Source organism: Candoia aspera, chromosome 8 (assembly GCF_035149785.1).
Source record: "Candoia aspera isolate rCanAsp1 chromosome 8, rCanAsp1.hap2, whole genome shotgun sequence".
NCBI lineage: Eukaryota > Metazoa > Chordata > Lepidosauria > Squamata > Boidae > Candoia > Candoia aspera.
In genome coordinates, this window is record NC_086160.1 from 68,969,387 (window position 1) to 68,995,571 (window position 26,185).

The 26,185-nt window shown below is 43.9% G+C and overlaps 1 protein-coding gene across 1 annotated transcript in view; it reads left to right on the plus strand.

Moving 5' to 3' along the window:
- The window catches only part of CNOT6L (CCR4-NOT transcription complex subunit 6 like), a 386,677-nt gene that overhangs the window by 102,279 nt on the left and 258,213 nt on the right, over window positions 1-26,185 (plus strand). The window lies entirely within an intron of this gene.

The window sequence follows — 26,185 nt, forward strand, 5'->3', positions numbered from 1 at the left end:
TAACCCTTCACCCACAAAGAAGGCTATACGAATGTCAGGCAGTTTCTTTTAGCTACTCCTGGCCCAAGAGAAGCAGAAGAACACTGTCCTTGATCGAATCACTCCGTTAAAGGGACAAGATTAACCCCAGAACTTCTCGGTTTGAAAAGTCCGCCCAAATGCCTGCCCTCGGATTGGCCAGCGGCGGGTAAGCGCTGATTGGATAGAGGCGGTCCTGCCTTTCCAGGCCCCCCCCGGCGTCGGTTTTTTTGCCGTTCAAAGCAGTCGGTGCTAATTGGCTGATGGTGACGCTAAGCTCAGCTCTTGGCGAAGAGACATTCGCCCTTCATTTCCCTCTCCCCCCGCTGTTATTTTACAGCTGCGTAGAACGGGGGCGGGGCTTCACCGTCGGTTGTTCATCTGTCATTTCTCTGAGGGGAGGAAGCGGGAAAGGGGCGCCGTCTCGCTCCTTCTTGCTTTTCTTCCGGGGAGGGGGTGTGTCTCTTGGTCTTGGTGCCCTGGCGGCTCTTCCTTTCAGGGGTCAGAGACAGCGGCCCTTGGCGCCCCCAGTCCGCTGTTTTTAAGAGTTCTGTTTTCGGTGTCTTCTGTTTTGAGGCAATAATTTTGGCAGGCAAACATTCAGAAAGTTCCTTACTGTATTCCACCTTCAAGAAAAAAAATCCCCACCTTGATGGAATTTCTACTTATGCCTTTTTTTAGGACTTAAGGATCTTACCAGAAGAAAAAAAAGTAGCGGCTGTTTTAACCTGTTAGGGTAAACGTACCAAAAAGTGCATTAAACAGTAATAGGTTTATTCTACCTCATTCTGTAATAAGTCTTTTGGAGCTTTAAAAGTACCCAAACCTTTATTTCTAGGCCTTTGCTTACAGATACTGGAGCAGCTCCAGTGCTCTTTTCAATGAGTGTGGGGTTCCCTAAGAAACCAGGTCCCAGGTTATTCAAATATTGATATATTTACTGTTTTAATTGTATTTATTACTGAGATTTCTATGCTGTTCTTCTCTCAACATCTCAGAGCAGCATACGCAGAAGCACAGGAGGATAAAACAGCATAATATTAAATGCCATCCCCTCCAAGTTCTCTTGGTTTATATAATAACCAAAGGAAGATGAATATACGTCCTCCCCAGGAAGGCCTGGGGAACTATCTGCAGGTGCAATAAAGCTGGAGAAATACTGGCATTTTGCCACCCTTAGTGTCACAAGTAGTGGCTCTATTTATTATTTATTAGAAAGATGTACAAATAAACCAAACAGATCATACAAAGGAACTAACATGCTGCTTGAAGCATCATTTTCTAAGGCAGTGTTGCTAACAGAAGCACAGGATAATAGTCACCAGAGTGGGTCATAAATCAAAGTCAGTCCCAACAGCCTCCATTCAGGAACCAGTCTTAGTGCCATGGGTGTATAGGTTGTAGCACTTCAAAGAACCTGTAATGGTTAAAAGACAAAGGCCCATACTATCTTGGCAAGTCAGGCCTAGCAACCGAAGACTGCAACCTGAGGGATCAAAAAACAGACCATGGTTAGAAATAACAAGCAGGAATGTTGAACAGGAATTGAAGCTGAGTGCCACTTCTGAATATCTTTAGTATGGGCAATTGGCCCATATTTTGTAATTTTAAGATCCCAGGTTTCTTTTAACTTGTACCAGCCACAATAGAGATGTCCAAAATCCACAGATGGTTAAATCTATGGACAATAAGGTCCAGCTTAATAAAGGAAGAGCTAGATGGTACAATTGGCTTGGTCCAGATAGTGGTACTATCCTTATGAAGCAGTTGTTCCAAGTGTTGTAAAACATGATTATGGTGGGCATATCTGGCATAATGAGTAACCTTACAGACATGTACAACACGATGTAGAGTTTCTGGAGTTCTACAGGTACCTTTGCATGTTCAATCAACTATCTGTTGGTTCACACCCTGTGCACTCGTAGACTTTGTGGGCAGGACTCCACCTCTAAGTTGTATCCCTCTCCAGAAGAGACAAGGAAACACTCTTGATGACTTAGACAACCATTAATGATTGGCTGGATCAGTTGGAGAGACATTCAAATCACAGCCATCAACTGATTGAAACAAGGCTGTCTTCCACTTGGCTCAGGCTTCCTGCTTGGTGGTAGCAGTCGAGCCTAGTCACAGGCCATTGAAATTGAAACCCATTTCAGGCATTGATTTTTGCAAGATGTCATCGATGACCATAATAAATAAATAGAAGAGACAGAGGGTCACCCTGCCTAACACACTTACTGCACTCAACAAAGGTGTCGCCTAACCGTACTGCGGAGTTCTTATGTAGACTTTGCTTGGAGGGCCACTGGATGTCACAAGCACAGAGATATTGACCATAATCCATCAAAGCTGCATGCAGAACTGGCTGAGACTCTGCGCTAATGTCATTGCTGTCGTCCTGACTACTAGAGGGATCAGGATATTGTACTTTCTTAGTTTTCAGAACCAGCAGTAGAACCCCCTGTGGGATGGGGTGGTTCTCCCGAAGGGAAAGGGAAGGCTGGATGAACTAGCCACTCGAAGCAAAGCGGAATGAAATATGGTGTCAAATGCTTTTGATACGTTGAGAAACAACATAGCACAAGGAGACCGTGTCAAGTGCATTCTTCTCATGATGGAATGTAGAAGGATGGAAGCTTCCAAAGAGTCGTCCTGTTTCAGAAAGGTGTACTGCAGAGAGGAGAGACGAAGCAGATCGCATAACTGCCGAGCCAAAATTTTGTGGAGCACACGAAGAATAGAAGCAATAAAAATCGATCTAAAATCATCCGGACTTGATGGATTTTCTGATTTCAGCAAGAATGTAACACAGGAACATGCAAGATGTTTTGGAGGTTCTTCAACGAGCAGAAGGTGGTTGAAATAAGCCGGCAAAGAGGGTTGATGCATGGCAAGGAGTTCTGCGGAGGTCAATTGATCCAGACCCGGGGTGCTACAGCCCATTCCCCACAACACTGTTGTCACTTTGGAGGGTGTAATAGCATCCATGAGGGGCCACAAGAGATGAGTTGGAAGTTCCATATTGGTCACACTCAAGGTTTCAAAAATGGCAGACCAATGTTGATTTATCTCAGATGTCATACAATTCTGTTGGCAATACTCATCGTTCTACTGCCCAGAGAAAACTGCATCTTTTCACTGAAGATGATACAGGCATTGAATAGCAGCGTGGTTGGCCCTACAGATGGCTTTACTGGACCGTAGGTGAGCAGTCTTCCAGCACCAACGTACCGATGGCCTCCACTTGTATGGAAACCATCACTTAGCATGGTCTTCTAGTAAATCGGCACCCAACTCAAGGGAAAGCTCACTGGAGCGAAGACCCCAGGCAATAAACAGCAAAGCAAACAGTATCGGTGCCAATCCTGGGTCCCTGGAGATCTTTAATTGTGTGATCTGACAAGACAGATAGCCATTTGTTCGTTGATTCAGACAAGGAATGTAGATCAGAATGTTGCGACTCTGAGTCCGAAGGATAAGATGGATCAGAAAACAGTGAAAGGGGACCCAGCGTCTTCGATGGAAACTACTTCACATGCTGGAGGCATTTCTTAATAGCCTCTGCTGAGCAACCCGTGAAGAACTCAGTCCACACCAGACACAGCCCGTTGTTCAGCATACCCTCTTTCCAGCAGTGATGTCCTGACTTAAGCAAAAAACCATGCTGAGACAAGAAATTAGCCTCTATTAACTGCTGTAGTAGACAGAAAATCCTACCAAACTGAAGGATCATGGGAAACCCAGACAGATAAACCCCAAAACTCAATGTGGTTCTCTTCTGAGTTTCTTTGAAGGACAGTTCAAAGCCTCTAAACTACGTGTGTTTTTCCCCCCCTGGATAGGGGCCCTCTCCTGCTCACCATCCGTACTCATGACATATGATCTGTGTATCGTCACAGCGCTTGAACATCCTGTGGCCATTTCAGTCGCCTTGATGGAAGGGCCGTGAGATGCTCAGCATTCAGGACTTTAGGATGACAGTGGAAATTGTGCATGGTGAGACTTTGCTTGGATGGCCATTGGATGTCACAAACACAGAGATATCGACTGGAATCCATCAAAGAGCTGCACATAGAACTGGCTGAGGCTCCTGCACTAATGTCACTGCTGTCGTCCTGAATACCAGAGGGATCAGGACATTGTATTTTCTTAGTCTTCAGAACCAGCATGGAACCCCCTGTAGAGTGGTTAGTCCAACAGTGGGGAAGTCTGGATCTTAGGCTAGGTAGGCATGGCCATAAGAAATCCCATTACCATACCCACTCTCACTTGGTTGGGTTCATTCCTCATTGTTCTCCAGCAGCGCTTCAGGCATTTCTCCAACCACTTCACCTCCCTCAGTAAAGCAAGAGGAGTTTCAGGATCTGTGGGAAAAAAGGGGCCACATGGGTACAATCTGATCCAAAGCTTCCACTGCCTTCTCATTCCAGGCAGTGACTAAGGCCTTGGTTGGACTGTGTACCGGACCTTTAGGGCCAACCCCAAGCTCCCTCTGGAGCCGTACTGGATCCATCAGTTGTCTGGGACAGACCGATTTCACAGGTCCAGCCTCTCTGCAGTGGGCGGGAAGAAGCATCAGAGAACTCAGAGCTAACAGAGAGTGATCTGACTGTGACAGGAGAGCAGTAGCAGTCTCCCCCGACATCAAATCACATTGCTACTGCTCTGACAAGAAAACTAGATTTAGCATATGACCACTGTCATGTTTCAGGCCCACGGCTGTCATGGTAGCCCTTGAGCCACCTCTGACTTACGCTCCCAAGGAAGCCAGGTTGAAGTTCCCATGAGCCATTGTTACCTGGAATTTTAGGCCTCATTATTGCTTTTAAATAAAGGTGATATTAGTATTTTAGCATGGCATCATGCCTTCTTTTGAAGTTCAGGAAACCATGTTTTCCTTTTACCCAAAACCATCAGATTGCAGAAAGATTATCCATGATGTTTGTTTCAAAAGTGTGCTCACCTTCTTAGAAAAACATAGAGTAGTAAATTGGTGGTGAAATAAAGTGTTATGGAGGACTAAATTAGTTTGCTGTCTGGTCCATAAGTGATTTTTAACTGAACATACTCACTATGGTAATTGGGTGGTAAATGAAGGAGTTCCCCATGGCAAAGTGCTTTATGTGTTCCCAAAATTCCAAATGTACCCTCAAAACCTTAGGAAAATACAGCTATATTCTGTAGCACATTAGCATACTGGGACATGAAACTATCTTTCCACACACTACAGTTATGTTTCCAAAGTTAAAGGTTCCTTTGGACTTTGATTTGCAAGATATTTCTAGCAAAACAACCAAATCAACCCTCCTAGGTATATTGTGATAATTAATAAGCCCTTTAAGTGCTCTGAAATCCCTGAGGCCCTCTTGTGTCTCTGTAACCATTGTTTACGTCTATTGATAGTTCTGGTGTTATGTAAGAAAAAACTGCTTTGTGGGGATTTTTAATAATCTATGTAATAACTGCTCACATTTTTTAAGAAGCAACAAAAGCAAGAATTCAAGACCTTAAGACATTCAAAGTAAATACTGTATTATTTTGTCAAAATAATATTGCTTCTGTCTAAAACATATCATAGCTCAGACAAATCTGAACAAGTTGTTATTGCTAAACATTTTCCATGAAGCATTAAGTTTCCAAAACATTCTACTTTAGAACTTTAGAACTCAAACTTTCAGGCAGCGCCCTTCCTCAGAAGTTACTGTTCTCAGAAGTTGCTAACAATTTTCCTGTTGAAACTAGCTACCTCATTAAAATAAGTAGCTAATTAAGATGGCTAAAATTATTTCAAAAGTACTGGCCCAGAGTGTGCCAGAGACAAACCACTACTAAGCCTTGCTAGTAACTGAATCCCTAATGTTAATTTTATGTTTTTTTTCCAAGCAAATTGAAAACTGTTTGGCATCTCTAAATAAAAACTTGTATTGAAGTACTTTTGTTTCTCATTGATCATTGTTAAAGAATAAAAACTGAAATCAGTGGTTCTGCCCATCTTGAAGGAGGTGGTACACCCCCTCCTTAAGAGACTATCATTGGACCTAAAAGTTCTGGACATCATATATCCAGCCTTCAACCTTCCCTTTTTGGGGAAGTTTATGGAGAATGTGGTTGGGCTATAGCTTTATACAGCCCTTGGAAAAACAGATTATCTGGGCCCTTTTCAGTAAGTTTCAGGCTGGGTCATTCTGCTGAGATGACATTGATTGTGCTATTAATGACCTTTAGTGGAGCTGAGAAGTGTCTGGTACAATCATCCTGTCTCTCATTGATCTCTCAGCAGCCTTCAGTACTATTGATTGTTGTATCCTTCTGATCAACTACAGGGATGGGAATGGGGCATTGGTGTTGTAGTTGATCTTCTTTCTCCATGGCCATTTCCAGTTGATCTTGACAGGTAGAGAAAGGTAGAACCCAAAGTCCCTGATTTGCAGGGTACCTTAGGGCTCAACACTCTTGCTCCCCAGTAACATGAATCCACTGAGTGAGATCATCCACCAGCATGAGGTCAGGTATAATCAGTACATCAGTACAGCTGTATATTTCAACTCCTGTCTGACCTTGATGTTGTCAAGATGTTGTCTTTGGAGGCTGTTTGGGCCTGACTGGGGAGGGACAGACTTCAACTCTTGCAAGACTGAGTGGCTCTTGGTTTTGGGGACTTCTGGATCTGGGAACTTACCATCTGTGGTACTGGATGGTCACACTACCTCAGACAGACCCGGTGTGCAACCTGGGGGTCCTTCTAGACTCTCAACTCCTGCTTGAGGAGCAGGTGGCAGTTGTGGCTAGGAGGACCTTTGCACAGCTTCGTGTTGTGCACCAGCTGAGCCCCTTCCTGGACCATGAGACTCTACTCCTGTCACTCATGCCCTGGTCACCTCCAGAATGGATTACTGTAATGCACTACACATGGGGCTGCCCTTGAAGAGCATCTGGAAGCTTCAGCTGGTGCAGAATGTGGCTACATGGACAGTAATGTGTGCGTCTAGGATGGCACATGTTACGCCTCTGCTCCGTGAGCTGCATTGATTGCCAGTTTGCTTCTGGGTCCAATTCATGGTGCTGGTTTTGATCTTTAAAGCCCTTCATGGCATGGGGCTGGGTTATCTGAGGGACCGCCTTCTCTTGATTACATCTGCCCATCCCATTAGGTCCAGCAGAAGAGGTATACTGTGGGTCCCATCTGCGAAAGAGTTTCATCTGGCAGGATTCAGGAGACGGGCCTTTCCTTTTTTGGCGTGGCACCCTCCCTGGCAACATCATCCCTCCTTAGGTGAGGTTAGCCCATTTCTGTTAGCCTTCCAGAAAGCCTTGAAAACATAGTTCTTCATTAGCCATGGGGATCCTATGGCAAACCTGCAAACTGGTTGTATGAGGCTAAATTGTCCCCCCGCTATCCTGGGTTCTTTTATGTTTTTATTCCTTTATGTTTTTTTATTATTATTTTTGTTGTTTAAGTCTGATTTTTTTGTTTTGTGATATGGTTTTATTCTGGATGTAAGCTGCCCAGAGTCACTTTTTGTGAGATGGGCAGCTATATAAATTTGCTAAATAAATTTTTAAAAAGTCAAATTGTTGTTGTTATTATTTACACCACTCAGAATCATTGATGAATTGGGTGGCTTTAGAAATGTGAATTATAAATAAGCTAATAACAAAGACTGTTCTCCGTAACAGAAAGTCCCCATCCAATAAAACTATTGTTGCATGTTGAATTAAAAATTTAAAAATAGTTATCTGGTGATAATAAACAAGGAATTGAATGCCCAGCTTTTTTTTTTTTTTTTTACTGCCGATGGGAACTGTAGCATCTCTAACTTATTTTCTTATTCCCTTTTACTGGCCTGCTCCACATTTCAGCATGAACAGTGTCATAGTAATTTAATCTAGGATAGATCTAAAATGAAACAAAATCCCAGTTGGGGATACTCCTCTGAAAGTAAAATAAGTGGTTTCATAGGAAACCAAACCTTCCTTAAACCAGAAAAACTATTGAAAAGGTTGGCTGCTACAAAGACAAACAGGTATGTCTAGGGAGGTGATAGCAGGATTTGCCTAGAATAGTATCAACTGCACATGTGATCTTTGATTTCATTACCATGTAAGTTATGATAAAGCTGTATCTTCCCAACATTTTTTAAAAATGATTGTAGGATGATTCAAAAGGAAGCCATACCTGTTTTCACAGACAAAAAAGTCTGGTTTCACAAATTCATGTGTGATTCATCAACCGGGATATGTCACACTGACCAAGGAAATGTAAATTATCAAATGTTTCATGATCACTTGACACCTTTCAGTATGAAATGCATTGCTATGAGTACGTGGTGTAAATGGGTATTATGCCACAATGACACTCACAGTGATCCAAATGTTCAAGAAAAGCAATGTTAGAGGGAAAATGATCAGAAAGCTACCAGTTGAACTTTTTAGTGGGGGGGGGGTTAGTCCCCAAGTTCTCCGTGTGGAGAATGGCTAATATTTTTTTGCTGGGCATAGGAGATAAAGTGAGGTCATTACATTCAATGAACACTTTTCCCTTGGTGCCCACTAGGCTGTTTTTATGTGAATAATCTTGATTTTTTTTAAAAAAAAAAAAGGTGTGCTGCAAAACAGTGTGCCAATCTGGAGCTAGGGGGTGTTGAAGGGGATGTCCTCACGTGATAAGTGTCTTGTGATAAGCGGCTATTTTATGACTGGCCACATCTAATCATGGCAGGTCTTTTGTGTGAGTGCTCATAACATGCTCTCAAAATTCCAAATGTACCCATGATTGTAAAGGGGTATTGCCAGCTGGTTGAATGGCTAATATTTTTTTGCTGGGCATAGGAGATAAAGTGAGGTCATTACATTCAATGAACACTTTTGCTTAGAAAAGAATGTAAAAAGAAGAGGAAGAAAATTGTGAAACAATGCTACAGAGAATGCTTTTCTGTGTCCTGTAAAGCAGGTAAACGTTATCATAATTTTAAAAAGCTGTTTATGTGTAATGTTATAATTTTCCAGTTATAGCTTTCCCCTGTACTATGAAAACCAACATATAGTTATTATTTATTGTTATTTATGTTTGGATTGCATATTTTTCCCTGTCTAGAAAACCTGTCTGTGCAACACTTGAAAAGTTATTTGAGCTTCTCACATTGCTCTTAGGATCTCACAAACACTTTTAAATATTTCTATCAATGTACTTGTTTGCAAGGAATGAAAACAATATTTTGCTATAGTTACCTGGGGTCTTTCCCCAGTGCTAAATGAAGGGTTCTGCTCCTGTCCTTGAGTTGGCAGAAAACTGACCTGGCATGACATTTGCTGCCTCACTGCTGATCCTTATCCTACCTCTGTTGTCTCTACTGCCAGTCACTGCTAGTCACCTGATTTCTGCCCAAAGTAATAGGGGACAAAGTCTAACAGATTTTATATACCTTGAAGCTGCCTTTGCATGGTGCCAGAATAAAGGATAAGTTACTATTTCAACAGCCAAGAATGATTTAAGGCTGTCTCACCCCTGGGATGAGGACAGTCAAAAAGGAGATGTGGCCAAGGTATGTTTGTGGTGTGCCTCAGGGCCCACGGGTTCATGGATTAGCAGATCTAATGTGGCTGGTTTTACTGTGTAGTAAAAAAGATGCTGCTATTGAAATTTGTGAATAATATCAAGGGGAGAGATTAAAGGTCATGGCGAAATGGACAAAAAACTATATTTAATTTTTAAAAATTATTTGAAATGTACAAGGAAGAAGTCAGAGAGTAGGAAAAATAATGAAACAGAAGCTGGATGTTCCTTCTTTTGATGAACTTCCTACTTTATGTTAACAATTTAAATCATAATACTTGCTTGCAGCATTGTTTTTATTTTTCTGAGTAAAAGTTAACATGGCTTTTCAGTTGAATATCTTTTGCCAACGCTCAATGTATTTTACAAGCTGAACCTGCACACTCAAAAGCCTCGATTCATTCGATGCCTTTTTCCTGAGAGCAAGGCCCACTCCCTCTTTGCACTGAAGATGTTGCCTAGTCTGGCAATGAAATGTCTGCAAGAAAACAACAAGGCTCAGAGAGCACCAAGGACTCCACAGTTCAACCCTGAGCTACAAATATTCGCTTCGATTGGTACAGTTATTTCTGCCCAAGGAAATATTAGAAGTACATATGTGACTTGATCACAGAAGAGGGGGCAGACCTGGCGTGTATTACTGAAACCTGGCTGGGCGTTGAAGGAGGTGTTGCTCTTTCGGAGATATGCCCGGCTGGGTTTTGAGTCTGGCACCAGCCGCGACCTCAGGGCAGGGGAGGAGGGGTGGCTGTTGTCATCCAAGAGTCCCTAGTGGCCATCAGGGTCCTGCTCCACAAGTGGCCGGGTGTGAGGCCCTGTTCTTCAAGCTGGGTTCTCGAGAACAGTTGGGAGTGCTGCTACTGTACCAGCCTCCCTGCTGCGTAGCAACCTCCCTGCCTGAGCTGCTGGAGGCCGTCTCAGGTTTGGGAGTGGAGTTCCCCAGGCTTATGGTGTTGGGGGACTTCAATCTGCCTTCCCTGGGGCGGGCCTCGGAAGCAGCCCGGGAGTTCATGGCTACCATGGCAGCCATAGGCCAGTTCCAGATTATTCAGGACCCGACTAGAGACAGTGGCCTCACCCCAGACCTAGTTTTCTTGTCGGAGCAGTGGCAAGATGATCTGAGGGGAGAATTACAGCTTTCCCCTTTGTCATGGTCGGATCATGCCCTGGTGGCCTTGAGATTCTCTCGTGCCGTTCCCCTCCGCAGGGAGGCAGGACCCATTCGATTGGTCTGCCCCCGGTGACTGATGGACCTGGCTGGGTTTCAGAGGGAGCTGGGGGTTATATCCGAGTCTCTCCTGCACGGTCCAGCGGAGGCCCTGGCTGCTGCCTGGAATAGGGAGGTGGCCGGAGCCTTGGGCAGGATTGCGCCTGTGCTGCCTCTCTTGCCCACCCAAACCTGGCACTCTTGCCCACCCAAACTGTGGTTTACGGAGGAGCTGAGGGTTTTGAAGAGGGTTAAGAGATGCCTAGAGCGCCACTGGAGGAAGACAAAAGCCGAACCCGACCGAACACAAGCTAGAACTGCAATTAAGGCCTACCTTGTGGCAGTAAGAGTGGCGAAGCGCCAGTACTTCTCCGCTCTTATTGCATCTGCAGAATGCCTCCCGGCGGCCCTGTTTAAGATTACCTGATCCCTTTTAGGGAAAGGGGAGTCAGACTTCCATCTACAGGGCCATGCGGAGGAATTTTCGGGGCACCTGCAGGATAAAATTGCTCGGATCCGGACCGAGTTGGACTCCAAGCGTGAGACAGAGTCGGAGGAGATACCCAGGGAACGTACTTACCAGGTTATCTGGGACCAGTTCGATCCTGTTGAACCCGAGGAAGTGGACAGGATCCTTCGGACTATAAATGCTACCACGTGCCAATTAGACCCATGCCCCTCCTGGCTGGTGAAAGTAGCACAGGAGGTGACATGTGGCTGGGTCCAGGCGATGGTAAACACATCCTTGAGAGAGGGGTGTTCCCATCAGCCTTTAAGGAAGCGCTGGTGCGCCCCCTCCTCAAGAAACCATCGCTGGACCCTACTATACTGGACAATTTTCACCCAGTCTCCCACCTCCCCTTTTTGGGGAAGGTGGTTGAGAAAGTGGTGACTTTGCAGTTCCAGAGGATTCTGGATGAAACAGATTATCTAGACCCCTTTCAGTCAGGTTTCAGGCTCGGTTATGGGACAGAAACGGCATTGGTCGCACTTATGGATGACCTCTGGCGGGAGTGAGTTGGAGGCAGTGCATCCGTCCTTGATCTTCTTGACCTCTCAGCGGCTTTCGATACCATCGACCATGGTATCCTTCTGGACTGACTTAGGGAGTTGGGGGTGGGCGGTGTGGTTCTGAGCTGGTTCACCTCCTTCCTCCAGGGTCGGTCCCAGTCGGTGTTGATAGGGAGCGAGAGATCCGGCCCGTGGCCCCTACTTTGTGGGGTGCCGCAGGGTTCGGTACTCTCTCCGCTCCTTTTTAACATCTACATGAAACCACTGGGCGAGATCATCCGTCACTACGGGGTGAGGTATCATCAATATGCAGATGATACCCAATTATACATCTCCATCCCGGGTGAAGTAAGTGATGCTGTGGCCACCCTTTCTGAGTGCCTGGGGGCTGTGGGGGCCTGGATGGGGGACAACAGGTTGCGGCTGAACCCGGGGAAGACGGAGTGGCTGTGGATTAATGCCTCGATTTCTGGGAAATTGTCATCTTTAGTTCTGGATGGGGTCGCACTGCCCCAGACAGACCCGGTGCGTAACTTGGGGGTCCTCCTGGACTCACAGCTCCTGCTCGAAGAGCAGGAGGCAGCCGTGGCTAGGAGGGCCTTTGTGTGCCAGTTACGCCCCTTCCTGGAGCGAGAGGCCTTTCAAACGGTCACTCATGCCCTGGTTATCTCCCATATAGACTACTGCAATGCGCTCTACATGGGGCTACCCTTGAAGAGTATCCGGAAGCTACAGCTGGTGCAAAATGCAGCTGCGCGGGCCATCTTGGGTTTCCCAAGATCAGCACACGTCACTCCTTTGCTCCTTGAGCTGCATTGGTTGCCAGTATGCTTCCGGGTCCAATTCAAAGTGTTGGTTATCACCTTTAAAGCCCTACATGGCATGGGTCCAGGTTACCTAAGGGACCGTCTCCTCCCCATCACATCAGCCCGCCCCACCCGGTTGTGCAGAGAGGGCATGCTGCAGACCCCGTCTGCAAGAGAATTCCATCTGGCAGGGTCCAGGAGGCGGGCCTTCTCTGCAATAGCACCTGCCCTTTGGAATATCCTTCCCCTGGAAGTGAGATTGGCTCCCTCCCTCCTGGACTTTAGGAAACAGCTAAAGACCTGGTTCTGTAATTATGCCTGGGGCGGGAGGGAGAGTAGCCATTCTTGGGGATGGTTAGTTTCTTAGAAGGACCTAGCTCTGCCTGCAAATCATAAAGAACTTTTAGCCATCGAGGTTTTTATTATATTTATTGTATTTGTATTATAGTGTTATTTGTATTTGTATTATAGTTTTATATTTTTATCTATGTTTTATTGTAAACCGCCCAGAGTCCCTTTTGGGAGATGGGCGGTGATAAATTTGATTAATAAATAAATAAGTGCTGTCTAGAAGGGTTGTCAAACAATTGTACCTGCCACATTCAATGTTTTCATATAGTCAGTCTGTAAACAACTGCACATAAATAGTAACCACACATTCAAATTTGCAGAAAATGTTGTGTTTAACTTTGTAGCATATAGATGTGCCAACTACTGGATGCAGCCCATGTGTTTGAGACTCCTAAGTCATGTGAACTGGGGTTTCTCTTGGAAAGGCGGTCACACTAGTTGGAGACAGAGAAGATGACACATATAATCTTCTTTTGAGGGAGCGGGGAGGGGAAATAATGCAATGTAGGACCGTTCTGTTTTGTAGTGGAGTTTTTTCACCAGAGGAGCCTTGTATGGCGCAGAGTGGTAGGCGGCAATATTGCAACTGATACTCTCCTCCGACCCGAGTTCGATCCCAGCGGAAGCTGGATTCTCTCTCGGGTAGCCGGCTCAGGTCGACTCAGCCTTCCATCCTTCCGAGGTCAGTAAAATGAGCGCCCAGCTTGCTGGGGAAGGTGACGACTGGGGAAGGCAATGGCAAACCACCCCGCTCTATAGTCTGCCAAGAAAATGTCGCGAAAGCAGCAACCCCCCAAAGGCTCAGACATGACTCAGTGCTTGCACAGGGGACCATTCACCATCTTTTTTTTCACCAGAAGGTTAGCTTCTTTGAGAATAAATCAAGATGGCTAATGGTTGGGAGTTCCTGCATTGCAATTCCCACTATCCCTCATAACCAGAGTTTGCCTGTTTCTCATAGAAATAAGAGAATTCTGTGTATGTCTGTGAATGTGTGTATAAGCACAAAGTGTCTAACATGCTATGTGTACATATGTGTGCTTTCTCCTTGGCTTAGAAGTTTTACATTTGAAGAATTATCACAGTTATGCCCCTGTTCCATTTCTCTCATAAGAAAAAGAACTATAGCTCTGGACAAAACCAAGGAAGACTGAATTTTACTGGTTATGCTTCTCACAGTTCTGGTTTTAGCAAATATGCATTCAGCCAAGTACATCTTGAGCTAATATCTGAACCCAAGCAGCTGTTCTGGCAGCTGTGAGTACCCTTCTCACACTGAAAAAATGCAGGCAAGAATGGATTCTATTTGGCATGACGAGTTTGTCTGTCTCCCCCATTTTTCCCATTCCTGAATAGCTTGTGGTGAAACATAAGGCCAAGTTGCAGGGTTTTCATATTGCCTATCTAACTTCCTTGTTGGAGGAAGGACCGTTTACATCAAAGTCTTTCCCTCTCAATCCCAATTCTTCCATTATGGCTGTGCATTTTTCTTCTTCCCAAATACCTCATTTGGCAAAGCCATTTCCCCACTAGTGACTTAGAGACCTCATCCTCACACCCCTCTAATTGCAGCACAAAGATGCCTCACAAACTGTTCTTAAAGGACATGGCCTCATAGTGCTGCCTCTGTCTCATCCCCAGCCTACCATAGAGACAACATACATGTGTCTTTAGCTGTTCCAGTTTAAAAGTAGCATTCCCCCTTTTCTCCCAACACATGTCTTGATAGGGACATGATCTACCATGCTTCATCACAAGGCTAGGGATGACATATTCAGGGACTGAAATCTTTCACTCCTTTTGGTCCCTTTAGTCACGCTGCCTCTGCTCTGGTTCCTGGGCACAGCCCTCCATGGCCATTTTGGCCCAGGCAGCAAATGAAATTTGATGCCTCATTTCTGCAGCAGCATCTACCTGTGTAATGCCTGACCAGCAGCTTCTTAGGTGTTATGCATGGTCTTCATCAAGCTGGGCTTATTGTTTTTCCAAAAGAACAGGAGGCTATCTTTAAAAACAGGACTAAGGCTTTCTTGGGTGTGTGTGTGTGTGTGTGTGTGCATTAGCAAAGTGGAAAAAGTGACTAGAGAATCTGACCAGACCTGCAATGCATAGGCTGGTGGATAGAAGAACTGGTTCCCTGCTTCCTTCCCTCCCTGGCTGGCTGTAATAAATTAGATAGGGAAGTCTGTAAAGCTTTTCCTTTTCCCAGATAAAATCTGTTCCTGAACTACTCCTTCCACCAACACATTTGGCTCCAAATGGAATTGCCACTACATATTTAATGCAGAGGAGGTGCACACATGTACACCATGTCCTCGTCACCACATGATTTAGCAATATTGAGTTCCCTCCCTGAACAAGGTATGTATGCTAGAATCAGGTGGTACCCTAATTTTTATCTCCTATTCTGGAACTTGTGGTGCTTCTCTGTCAGACAAGAGGTCTCCTCAGCAGAAGGGCAGATGAGATAATTGCACATTTAACTTGCAAGTCTTCCTTTCCCACCTTTTTTTATGCAATGCCCTGATGTTGGCTGACTCTCTCAGGCTTACGTCACACACATCAGATAAATGCAGGTACATACCAAACAAAGCATAAGCAATAATAAACCAACTGCTTTACTCACAGGATGGTAAGTCTAAGTCAGAAAACAGTCTTGTTTTACGTAACACTAAGTCATGGATTGAGACATCATACCAAGCCAGTAACCCCCATTATGATTTAGAATGATGTGTGAAGCCAGCCATAATACTCTGAATCGAGAACTGCTTGGTCTCGTTCCTGAGTGACAAATACAGTGTAAAGTTAAATAGCATTTTCTACAGCAGGAGACAGCAGTGACTCAAAGGGGACTGGCTGGCAGCAGGAGCTGGAGGGCACAGTGGTAGTTTAGCAGGGATGAGTGACCCTACAAGGAATGGAAGGTGGGGAAGGGATCCATCACTTTCCCCATCTACCTCCTCAGCCTCAGGGCATCTTGAAAGCTGGACATGCCTCAATTCTAGACCATGAAAGGTTCTTGGTTGAGGCCCAAATCTCCACAACTCATCTCTGCACTCCAAATTTAAGAAGCTGCTGCTTCTACTCCTAGGCAGACGTTGGAAGACAATTGTTTGATGGATACACAAGCTCAGTCTCTATCCCAGGGTGTTTGCATATGTGACGCATAAAAAATAGGTGGAGCTTCAATCACACCATCATGGCCACTGTCTTGACATTTTTGACCACACCTTGTGGACACGCCCGCACTATCCCTTCTCGTCTTAAGAAAGAAGTGAAGTAGTTTTTAATATTGGAAGAACAAGGTAAACAAAGGTGGGATTCTGTTTTTTTCACCTTGATAGGACTTTCTACCTTCACTGTGATGCAATTCGTTTAGTTTTGCTTTGCTCATCCTTATTGTTAAGAATGAGGTTGGGCCTGTTGTCTAATTCCATGCCTGTTTATTCATGTCTCACCAAGTTCAGCAGCAGGGCTGTTAGACGACATCAAGGATATTGCGTGAGTGTGAACTTCTCTGAGCAGGTGGAAAAAATGCTGCCATCTCCAGAAAACATGTATGCCATGCTTGTGCTGCAGGCCATCTGGGAAGCAAGCGTTCTCTAGGGCAGGTTTGCCCAACTCATAGAGAAGAAGGGGCCACGTTGATAAATTATAAATCCTTGTGGGCTGTAAAGGAATACCTCGTGTGCCAGTCAGATGTTTGGTGACTAATGGAGCAGTGGTAGCACTGGAGCTGGTGGGGGTGGTGAGGCTTGGAGGTGCTCAGCAGTGCATCTTTTGAAGTGCTGGTGGTGAAAGTATTACTTTTTTTAAAAAATGCCAAGGGGTTGCACAAGGCTGCTTGGAGGGTCACATGCTATGCAGTCCTGCTCTAGGGAATACCAGGGCTATTGGCTAACCTAGAATGTAAAAACCAAAGCCAGACCACCACAGGAGGCTACCAAGAAATCTACACGGATGTGTCCATAGGCATCCAGTACAAACCACAATGGTGCAAAGTTGATAAAACATGCATCATAACATCACAATGCAATCCCTGGTCCTTTGTGCTTCTGTTGCAACATTGCACACAAGTATGAGTCACAAAGTGTCATTGGCCTCGCCCTGGTTTCCTCCTGCAGACACCAGTGGATATGGTCCTGAAGTCATCAGAAGTTGAGATTGACTTGAAAGAGACATTTGCCTTTCCTTTCTTTCCAGGAAAAGCTGGTGCCAAGGAAGTAGGGACCTGATACTTTGCTATTTTGAATACTTGCTACCCCTAAATGATGCTCCAAATTTACTGTCTGAAGCTAAGGCAGATATTCTCCCCTCTGAGTCTTGACTGTCAATAATTTTATACTCTTTTCCAATAATGTAAAGAAAACGAAATGTGCAATGGACTGAATGCACATAATGGAAGAACTGACCCCTTAATCTTTCTCCTTAAACTATCCCAAGAATCCAGGCCACTCAATCCATCTAGTTCTATTCCCTTCAGAAGAGCCTCTCTGGGTCAAATATAGGGACAAGTATATTCTTGGCACTTAAAAAAAATAATGGTCTGCAAGCCACATATTTCTCATTCTTACCAGAATGTACAAATGGATGTAAACAAGCTGGAAGAAAGAAAAATTAGCTGAGTAGCCAAATAACAAGAACAGTTTCCTTAGTAACCATTAACAAATATATTCCAACAGAGCCAAAGGACTGGTCTTAATCAGGTACTCAGGATATCTCCCCAAACAGAAAGGAGGAGGGGGGAAAAATCCCTGAATCATTGCAGTTCTTACTTTAATTTGGCTACCATTGTCCACAATGATACCCTATTTGTCTACCAGGTGGCTGCAACAAGAGTCACTTTTAGTGATAATACAATGTCTGTGGTTTATGGACAAAAAACAGTATATTGTCTGGAAGCATGAAAATATTCAGGTAACGTTTTTATCATCCTGCTGGAGTGATTGGGTCTCTCTGGTCCTCAACATTTCCACACATGCAAATAAGTGCTATCTAGGCCCCAACCCTCCTTGACATCACAGCCTGCCAGAAATGAGAGTGAAGTCCACAAAGTTAACTTGTCACAGAGGCAATGTGCAGATAGCACCATTTATTTTCCTCCTGTTCCCCCCACCCCTCAGTTGGAAGCACTTTTACAATTGTCACATCATGCACTTGCGCAAGCAGTCCTAGGTTTTGGCTGAAAAAATAAGGCAAGGTGCTTATCTCTGACCCAAGTGGGGAGGGCAAGTCCTTAAAAGGCTGGGGCCTATGGGATCTCATCAACCCTGCATTGCTAGACCATCTGCAAATCATGTGACCATTTTAAAAGCTTGAACTGCCCATTACAAGGATGTTAAAGATTACAATGAGACATTGTTGTGCACAGAATTTCTCCATTCCTGCTCCTTTGCATGTATGATGTGAATTGTGGGATTTTGCATATGGTGTTATCACATGGTGTGTCTGCTCTAAATATGAGTGGGAGATCTTGAAAAGGAAGAGGAAATGTATTTTTCTTTTAAATAAACTTTTATTTAATAATCATAATTAGTTTTTACCTAAAAAAAGAAAAAAGAAGAGGAAAGACTGTGTATCTAAGATGTAGTGTCAGCTGTACTGTCCATTCCATTGACTTGAACAGCATAGATTGTTGTTGAACTTAGTTAATCTTAGCTGATTGTGAAAGCTAAGCAAGGACAGTGTTGGTTAATGCTTGGATAGGAGGCAACCAGAAAACCCTAGGGCTGTAGGCTAGACTGGGAAGTCAAAATCACCTTGGAAGAGAGCAATGGCAAATTGCTTCCATATTATTGTCAATGGATTCTGTAGTCTTTGGCTCTTCCGATCTCTACCTAAACCAGTCCAAAATGCAATCTCGGATTGAGTTCATATCTCATGCTAAGCCAAAGGCAAACCACATTACTGTATGACTTTGTATGGGGGCCAACAATTTTTTTCTAGATCTCAGGTGAGAGGGCCTAACACTCCCCCGCCTCCTCCATTGTCAGAATTTATTTATGTTCTATCCCACCTTTATTATTTTTACAAATAACTCCAGGTGGCGAACATACCTAATACTCCTTCCTTCTTCTATTTTCCCCACAACAACAACCCCATGAGGTGAGTTGGGCTGAGAGAGAGGGACTGGCCCAAGGTCACCCAGCCGACTTTCATGCCTAAGGCGGGACTAGAACTCACAGTCTCCTAGTTTTCCCACACAAGGCTTCAAAAAATTCATCAGCTTGAGTTTGGAGTAATTCTTCTGAGAGACTTCTGCTTTATTTTAGCTGTTTATCAGATGAAACAAGGTGGGCCTGCCAGCTACTGACTTACTTTGTGCAAACCAAGCCTGTCTCAGAACTAGGCAAATGAAAGATTAAGAACCAATTCTGCACACGTGTCTGAGAGTTCTGCATTTTAAAAAACTCAGTATTTTACTGTGGTTAGTCTTTCCAAAGAAGAAACCATCAAGAAAACTTTTTTTTACTAATCTGGATAAAACATCTGCAGTTTGAATGAGTAGGGCAAAGGTGTATCAATCTGATATTTGCTGTGCAATACAGGAGAAGAAACTTCTAACCGACCTTGTAAAAGTTTATTGTGGTTTAGGGCAAAAAATTGTGAGCAGCAGCTTCTGAACAACTTAACGTCATGTGGCAAATAGTCTCTGCTCGGTAAGCCTTCTTAAAAGAAACTTCTCTGACCATCACCATTGCTAAAATGCACGTAAATATAATCCAAGCAAAACCCACAGCAGACTTTTTAGACCTAGGAATCCAGAGCTCTCCAGATTGCATCCATATACTTTCTATGCATTGTCATAAACAGCACCCAGGAAGACTGTATGCCTGCATTTGTAATTGTAGGAATTTTAACTATAGCCTGCAGCAAAATCAGGCATGCATCTGCCCATCTCTAACAGTGAGATGTGCTAATACTCATGGTCTTGGCAAGACTGTACAATTAAATGGAGGTAAACAGTAATTAGAATTAATTAACACATTAAGTGGCTTGGTTAGTTCTGATGACTTAGTTAAAATAATTTACCTCTGAGCTGCAAGATTGGCTGAGCTACTCTGAAATCAAGTACAGCAAAACATATTGCAACAGATAGTGTGATCTGTCAACATGCACATTATGTATAAGGTGGGGAAAATAGGAAGAGGAAGGAGTATTAGGTACGTTCACCGCCTTGAGTTATTTATAAAAATAATAAAGGGGGGATAGAAAATAAAATAAATAAACTAAGGTTGCACTGCTGATGGGGCAACCCGTCTGGCTTGCTCCTGTCTTGCAAGCAGATATGTTCAGAAGTATATAAAAAAAAACCCTGGATCCAATGATAGTGAAGCCTTGCAAAAATGTCCATATAATAAAGCAGTGTTTTTCAAACTTGGCAACTTTAAGATGGGTGAACTTCAATTCCCAGAATTCCTCAGCCGGCATTGAAGTTGCCAAGTTTGAAAAACACTGTAACAGAGCAACAAAACAGTGGTGAGCCCAGGATTAATCTTAAGAATGGAGTGGTGGATGTCTTGGTTAATTAATTGAATTACCAAATATACAACAATGTATTTCAGTTACAAAAACTTTTTATCAACACACATAAAACTCATAAAATCAAAGTATTTACTCAAATAATTTCATTAGAAAATAGCTAAAAACAAACGTGGTTCCTCTCAAAACAACCAATTCAAACAATATCAGCTGGGGAAAATAAGCAATTCAACTTTTAAATTCCTTTAGTCTGCCTAAGATCATCAGCAAAGGAGAGCATGATTTGCATGAGAAAGACACCCTTTATTAGTCATATTGGGATGAGGGGACTGAGAGTTAGGGTAGGCACAGCGGTGAAAAGAATCTTAAAAGGCATGTTAATAAGAAGTAGTCTTGGATATTCTGTTGGAAGATTGTTTTTTTTTCCTGCTGTGAAATGGAATTTAGCAGGGGGAAAAAACAAACACACCAAAATAACACCAAAATCAAGGACAGAAAAAGGCACCCAAGAGGACTAGAGTGAAAGTGTGGGGAGACACCAATCCAGAGATAGAAATCTGCCCTGGAGGCAGAAGAGATGGTTCAAAAGATTACCTTTCCTAAGGATCATCTTGAACCAGTCCAGAGCAGTGTTTCTCAACCTTGGCAACTTGAAGATGTGTGGACTTCAACTCCCAGAATTCCCCAGCCAGCGTGGCTGGCTGGGGAATTCTGGGAGTTGAAGTCCACACATCTTCAAGTTGCTGAAGTTGAGAAACATTGGTTTAGAGAGAGGAAGACAACAAAGGAGGTCCATCCACATACTGTATCCCCCTAATTTGGGTTCAAGGATGCCTTGCTAACCATTGCTGAAGAATGTATCTTCATAACATAACTTTCCCCTGAACCCCAGCCTGAAGACAAGGCTGCCACCTAACTTCAGAGCTTTATGATCTGGTGTGAAAGTGGTGTTTTCCATCTCTTCCCATCACACATGGTCCCTCGGTGACAATCCGTAGTAATGGTGCAACACAGGCTGGGATCTGCTGGGTTTCTATTCAGGGCCGCAACTGGGGGGGGCAAGCGAGGCATGTGCCCTGGGCACCGCGCTGGGGGGGGGAGCCAAAATGGGCGCGGAATCCATGTTTGCCCCATGTGACAGAGATCCTAGTTGCAGGCCTGTTTCTATTGGCAGGCTGCGGAGTAGGGGCAAATTTCTCCTCCATTCTGTCCTGGAAACTTTGCAGTTCAGAAGCATAGGGGACTTGGACTTCTAGAGCAGGAGGTGAGCATGGCTGCAACTTGGAAAAGATAGGAATCTTCTCTTGGTCTACAAGAATCTTATTTTACTGGGGCCATCAAAGCTTCCATGAAAGCAGAGGTCTGTGGCTTCTCACTCTGGGCTTACCGCCTTTCTGAGTTTCTCTGGAAAAGGAAATGGAAAATGAAAAAGCTTTGGTGCCCTGGAAGATTCCCTTCTGCTTCTCTATGAGGGTAAGATTGTCCAAACAGACTAAGTGGGTTAATGACCACTTCCTATTTTGTGAAGACTGAAAAATATTAACTAGTAAGAAAAGAACTAAAGGCTCCAGCACATTTCGATTAGATTTAGCTCAGCAAAAGAGAAATGCATCCCGGAAGGAGGAAATCATTGTGGGGAAAGCAGTAAAAGAAAGATTGCTATTCCAAAAACACTTGACCCTAGTTTGATTGATCCATTAGCTGTGAACTCGCTTCTGATGCTTTAGATCAGGATATTACTAGGGCTGATCTAATACAGCCAGCTATGTCTTTCATTGTCACACCTAGATATTCAGCAACACACACAGATTTAATTTAGATTGAGGTTCATTCCTTCCATTCCCCAAAACGGCATTTTAAACATCCTTTATAAATAAAATTAATAAAGTGCATCTCTTCACTTCGAGGATTTAATCAGTATGGTTTTTCTCCTTTTGACACTTTTTTTCTAGAGTCAGGATGAGGGAGATTCCTTTAAAAAAACCCTAGTTCTGATTTAAGTTAACACTTTGCAGAAAGTATAGTTGGAACTTGTCTTTGAGCAACATAATAAACTGTATTCACTTCAGTATCAGTCATGCATTCAACCCCTAACAGGGTTCAGGTCCTAAAGATTTGAATGCTATCAACAGCCTAGAGAGATTGTCAGGCCAATGGCTCCTTGGTGGTTGAGCATGGGAACAAGGGATGTATTGATGGATGGATCTGGACCAGAGAGACTTTGGTTCAAATTCCTGTTTGATAGGTGACACCTCTACCTAAATGCATACACTCTTCCTTGCAGTGTTGCTGTGTATGCCCTCTCACACTTGCTCTTATCTATGATACAATTGTACCTGACAACTTGACACTGCCTATAACTTGTCCCAAGTTCCAAGTGCCACAAGTTGCCCTTAGCTGTACCAATATAAATGTAATATTTTCTCTCTTATCCCGCTATTATCCGAGGGCAGACTCAAGGTGTGCAAAATCAGATGTGCTTTGCAATCCAGAAGCTTGGATATGAAATCTGGTGACTGGTTGTGGCTGTGACTGGTGGTGTGTTATTGTAATGGTATGTGGGAAATGTTAATGGTTTTCCTACTAACAGATTAAGGTGCTATTGTATCTAATCATTTTGGCCGGGTGCAGAGGTTGAATTCAACTGCCCCCTTTTCGAATGTTAATTATTGCACCTGGGGGGAAGAACCTGCCCGGACTTGTTTCAGTTCTTTTTTTTTGTGCAGGCATGTAGTAAGCCAGGCTGCTCTCATTGAGAGCCAAGTCCTTTAAATATGTTTTTGCTTTCGTTTTGCTTTCTGTAAATAAAATTATTTTTATAGAAATGCCTGGTGTGTGTGACTTTTCTGATCTCTCCTGGGCTAAAGGCTTTCCCAGCAATCTGCCAACAGGTTATGGGCCCAGTGAGCAGCCCAGTAAGCCCAGTAAAAGCCAGAGAGAAAAGAGAGATCAGCTCCACACCTCATGCACAATTTAAAGGCAGGTAGCAAAGACCTGTGAAGATTTTCTTTGGAGCCGCCTGGAGATTTTCCAGCAACTGCCGGTCTACAGGACAAAGAAGCCAGCTGAGGTGACTTGCAAAAGAAGGAAGAAGCCATGGCTACCTCCCAGCCCTCAGCGATGCCTCTGGAGTGCCTATCAGAGACCAACTATTTGAATTGGGCCCTGAAGATGGAGATGTATCTTCGCAGAGAGAATCTTTGGCTGCCAATTGGTGAGCAAACCCCCCAAAATCCCAGTGCTGAATGGTTGAGACAGGATGAGCAGGCTAGAGCCACCATTATCTTGGGAGTTGAGGACAATCAGCTAGTCCACATGCGAGGCATGCAGTCTGCAAAGCAACTTTGGGACGCTTTGAGAGACTTATATGTAAAGGCAACAGCAGGGAGTAAAGTTACCCTGACGAAAAAGCTGTACAGAGCCTACCTTGCAGAAGGAGAAAGCCTTCCTGAGCACCTGCATTATATTCAGCAGCTGTTTGTTGAGTTGCAGGAGAGAGGAATGGAATTTACACCTCTCACAAAATCCTATATCTTCCTGTCCTCACTAAATGAAACGTGGGACACCCTGATTTGTACCCTGGAGGCTATGCCTGAAGCAAACCTCACCCCATCGTATGTTACACAGCGCTTACTCGCTGAATGGGAGAAGAGAGAGGAAAGATCCCCCATCTCTTCTGGAAAGCTGCAATACCAGAAAACGAGGGAAAAGAAGGGATATACTGTACATAGACATACACACACACGTTATATGTGTGATGTTATATGTATGTGTTTGTGTATGTATATACATCACATAAACGTGATGTACGCATATACATACACAAACACTTATAGGTATACACTATAGGATTATCTTTTTTCTGAAGAAAAAGTTATGAAATAATTCTTCATCTTTTTTTTCAGAAAAATTTAAATCAAGCACTTTAGGTTTTAAATTTTAGAACCACCATTGAAAGCATTTCAACACAAGGCTTATTCTTTCTAAAAATCAGAATTCCTTTGGGACTGGCCCAGTAAACAAACAAAGTAAATGCTGCAGCTCTCCCACATTTCCCCAAACCTTTTCAATTTCATAAAGTCTGCAGTCCCATGATTTGTAAAAAGGCAGGTGTACCCAGACCTTTAGAAATGTAATTTTATGTTTGTTTTGCTGGGGAAACAATGCTCAAATTCAACGGCAGCATCTAAGCAGAGCAGCACTGCAAGCAAATACCTCCCCAAACAGCAAGGTTTCATTCACAAGCCGGTCATCTTATCTGCATTGTTTTGAATATGGGTAGACTCAGCATTCTAGTAAAATCACAAAAACATGCAACGAATTCAACATAACATCAGGCAGAACTGGAACAGCTTGGATCTGTCATTCCTTCCCCGCCCCCTTATTTTTGCCTTCAGTGCCAGCAGCAGTTCCCCACTCCTGTTCATGCGCACTCCGGTTCTTCCTCAGGAACAGGAAGGGAGATGCACGGCTGAAACATGTCTCTGCCTGCAGCTGATGGTTTCCTACTTCAGATCCTTCCGCTCAGACCTGGATGAACAAACAAGGCCCCTTTCAACCGTGTGCACAAAGGGGTTCAAAATGGAACAATGGAGAATGGAAGATTCCCACAAACTGAATTTTCTTCTGGAGGAACCAGACGATATTATGCAATCTGTCGACCAATTTCCACTCACTGGTACCAAGTAATGTTTTGACTGGGTCTTCAAAGAATATGCAAGGAACATTAATGCTTTTTTTAGATATATTAACTGAACTCACACTTTTGTTCTCATGCAATGAATCATTTTTCCTATCTGGTTTAACATATCTGATATGCAAGAACAAAAGTAAGAACACTGGTTGCATTTGCATCTTTCTGTAATGCAAAGATAATCTCACCTGTTAAGCTTGTGAATCAGAGTGTATGCACCTCTGCTTCTCATTTACATTATGTATAAAACATTCTTTTAAATATGCATTTTATTTCTTACGGGATCAGAGCTGAATTATCTGTGCATTCAACAATAAAGGCTTGGTATATGTAATATAGAAACATTGTCCTCCAGCCCATTTGCCTTCATACTTCAAAATTATTCTATTTCTTCCACTACAGTAACAGGGCACTCAAAGTGTGTCCTGAGAAATCTTGGGTTCAAATCTACTCTGGGGGAGCTGCAGGGAATCCACTGCAGGGAATCCCTCCCAGCAATCCAGTTACAAATGGAGAAGGAGCAACAGAGACCTATGTAGCAAAGCCACGTCAAGGTGATGGTCGTGGGTTACTCTGAAGAACCTGCTCTAAGGCAGGCCATCAGGAAGAGAAGTGGTAGGGCGGGGAACACCCATTCAAAGGATCTTTCTCTTCTTCCTGGTATTGAATTGGACAGGCAGGACGGTCCTTGCCTAGGATGCCACTGAATGATCTGCCAGAACCAGGTGTGTCTGCAGGGCATGGCAAAAGTATCCAGATGGCAGCCAGGATTATGTCATCCAAGCTCCGCCCTAGGACTTTTCTGACCATACCCTACAGACACCACCATCTCTGGCAGATTGGTTTTGGGTGCAGTCGTTTATTCAACCAACAATGCTTGATAATGTGTCATCAAGTCGATGTTGAGTCTTAGCCACCGCATAGATAGATTTTCTCCATGACTGTGTTCCTAACTTGGTCCTTCAGGTCTTCCAAGGGTGCCCCCATCACCCCTGTAACTGAGTCCATCCACCCTGCTGCTGGTCCATCCTCTTCTTCTCTTTCCTTCCACCTTTCTCAGCATG